Source organism: Pipistrellus hanaki (assembly GCF_964339955.1).
Source record: "Pipistrellus hanaki genome assembly, chromosome: 3".
NCBI classification, from domain to species: Eukaryota; Metazoa; Chordata; class Mammalia; order Chiroptera; family Vespertilionidae; genus Pipistrellus; species Pipistrellus hanaki.
The window spans coordinates 129,611,545-129,614,778 of record NC_140505.1 but is presented as its reverse complement, the minus strand read 5'-3'; positions in this window follow the sequence as shown (position 1 = coordinate 129,614,778).

Genomic DNA, 3,234 nt, shown 5'->3' with positions numbered 1-3,234 from the left:
AGGCTTTTGAAGACAATTAATGAAATACTCAATTTAAAATCTCAAACAGGGAGCCCATTTATTATTCACAAATCAAGAATTCTGAGGTAGTCTCATGGTTGCCTAATACACTGTCCTGATGACAACATGGCTCTGACCTGCTTCTCTGCACTTTTTTGGTACAGAGAGGGCTGTTCCTCATTCTCCCAAGATGACTGAGGTATGGTAGCAACCATACTTAGGTAAAAACTGCTGTTTGAATTTTAACCCTGCTATTCTGGCTTCTGCACTCACTTGCTTGCTTAAACAGTAGGGTAGTTACCTCAGCTTCCAGACTGAGACCTGGAAGCTAAGGCAATTTTCCTGTGCCTGGGACCAGGACCACAGGAGATCGATTCCCATTGACTCAGTAGCTCCAGGAGTTGAAACTGCAGATAACCTTTAGAAATTAACTTTGCTCAGTTCTGCTTCTGTACTATCTGCTTAGGTCCACATTCCAATGTCCAGCAGGATGTGGCTGGGAACGACCCTTCAGGCTGTTCCCAGCATTTAGAATTTAGAATTAAGAACAAAGGGAATTTTGATGGTTTAGACCTTTAAGAGGACTGCCTACACCCGGAAGAGCACAGTCTTGAGGGTGGACTCCACCTGCGTGTGGTGCTCTCGCGGCCGTTGCTGGCAAGCGTAATAAATCCTTGCCTGCTTTTTAAATCAATTAGCTGCCTTCGGTGGTCTTATTTTTGACTCCAGGGTTCGACCCCACAACAATGACCAGGGGAACAACTGGAAGGGTAGATACAAACATAACTGGGGTCTGCTGGCAAGGAAGAAGTGTGTGTGCGGAGGTGGCGGTGACTGGGTCTGAGTGCGTGATTGAGGGGAGTGGCCAACCGTCACACCCAGATTTTAAAGTTTAGTAATCTCATAGGCTAATTTTGCCTGAAAAATGCATTGATTTGTTAGTACACCAAAGCCTGCAAAAGGGCAAAACAAGAAAGTGTATGCTAGGCTTGTTAATATGTGGCATGATTTTATGGTATAATTTATTTAATATACAAAAGTAATACATGTTCTTTAAAAAATATAAGCAGCATAAGCAGACCGTTGGGTAAGGTATGATGTGTATCATTTTCACATTTACATTTCTATGCATTTCCAAACAAAGACATAGGTGTATGCATGTGTGTGTGTACATTCAACAAAAATGTAGTTACAGCCTCAATATCCAGTTTGCTTGTGTTCCTAGCCTGGATCCTCTAGACCAGTGTTTCCCAAACTTTTGACATATGTGTACCCCTTCTATAATCTTCGTAACGCTGAGTACCCCTCGTACTCATGAGAACGTAGAATCAGGCGCAGCTAAGCACGGTGCAGTGCATATCCCCACCAAACTCCGGTGCAATGCGTACCCCCACCAAACTCTTCCCGTACCCCTGAGGGTACGTGTACCACACTTTGGGAAACACTGCGAGACACAGGAGAAGCAGACACAAGGATTAAGGTGAGTGCCCTGACCAGTATGGCTCAGCTGGTTGGGGCATCTTCCTGTGCACTGGAAGGTCATAGTTCAATTCCCGGTCAGTGCAGTACCTAGGTCGTAGGTTTCATCCCCTGAGGGGAAGCATGTGGGAGGCACCAGATTGATATGTCTCCCAGACTTTGATCTCTCTCTCTCTCTCTCTCTCTCTCTCTCTCTCTCTCTCTCTCTCTCTCTCTCTCCCTCCCTTTCTAGAGTCAATTAAAAAAAAAAAAAGGCAAAATGCTTTAAACACACACACACACACACACACACACACACACACACGACAAAAAAAGGATTAAAGTGCAGCCACAGATGGTGGTGAGGAGGAAACAATAGATGGAAGGTAATAAAGAGGCAAAGCAACTTGGTGTGACAGGGATTGGCAACGACATGGCAGGTGCTTGGCAGGTGTGTCCACTTGGCATGCGGGACTCCTCGGGAAAGGCTTCAAGAAGAAACCACGCTCGGGGCAGCCCACTGCAGGGAGCGGGGAGCCCGGTTTTCTGCTCAGATCCCTCCTGCCTCTCATTTCCCATCAGCCAGGTTTCACCCCAGAGGGAGGAACTCCTTATATTTTCAGCCCTTGGCAGCCAGCCATTCAGTAAGCCAGTTCCCATGCTCCATGGTGTGGCATTTCATCCCAATCTAGGATGATGATGTAATGCCAACAGGACCCATCGTGGAGGAAGTAAAGGCTAGGCAGGCCCAGGGTTCCAACTTGAACTTCAGCCACCTCAGGGAGCTCAGCGAAGGCAGTGGTCATAGTCTGAGAAGGTGCTCAATAATTGCATTGAACTCACTTGCTTTGCAAAATGGAATAGTATACATGAGGTCCTGATATTTGTTTTGTTAACAAAAAAAAAATCATAGCCATTATCCCCTGTCAGCATGTTGAGATCAAAGTCATTCTTATTAACAGATGTCTAAGGTTCTAGAGAATGGAGCTGCCATAATTTATTTTGCCATTTCCTTATTGATGGACATGCAGGTTGTTCCAGTTTTCCATATTATAGAAATTATCTGTCAACAATATGTGTATATAGAAGTCCTTCTGGAGGTCAAATTTAAAAAGTGCTGAAGGTAATGTGAAAGGGAAGATCTGACTTAAAATCATTCTCCATGCCGGCCGGTCTGGAGCTTGCTGACCTGATCCTGTGACTGCATTAATTATGCCCTGTTGCACTTGGCCCGGGGTCTGGCAGTTCTGAGCCTGTGCCCCTGCCCGGGAGCTGCTGGCTTTGCAGAGGGAGGTCTGCAGCATCGCTAAGGCAGGCTATTCTCCTCAGAGGCTCCCAATCCAGAGAGATTGCTTTCCATTTTTGCATATGCCCCAAAGCGTTTCCATGTGAATGATCTTTTCAGTGTATCGAATAAGGAAAGAAATGAAATTCTATGCATTCTGACTTTGCCTGGCCTGCCTTTCCGGAGCCCTCTCCTGAGCAGATGTAATTAGTTAGGTCTTGGCCTCGGGTGGGAGCTTGAGGAGGACACTGTGCGTTTGCTGGCAGGGCGTGTGAAGTGTTCAATGATAAGAAGACCACCACCACACGGGAAGTTTTGTACATTTCCACATCAAAAATCACCTCAGGTTTCAGGCGTGTTTTAGAGGAAAGCTTTTTTGTCTTATACTTTTGTCTTGACAATGCTTTGACATCTTGACAGTTTTGAAGGTAATGACCTCTTATGGGAAACAGCAGGGACTCCGTCTGCTTCCCCTCTTTTCTAGGCGATGT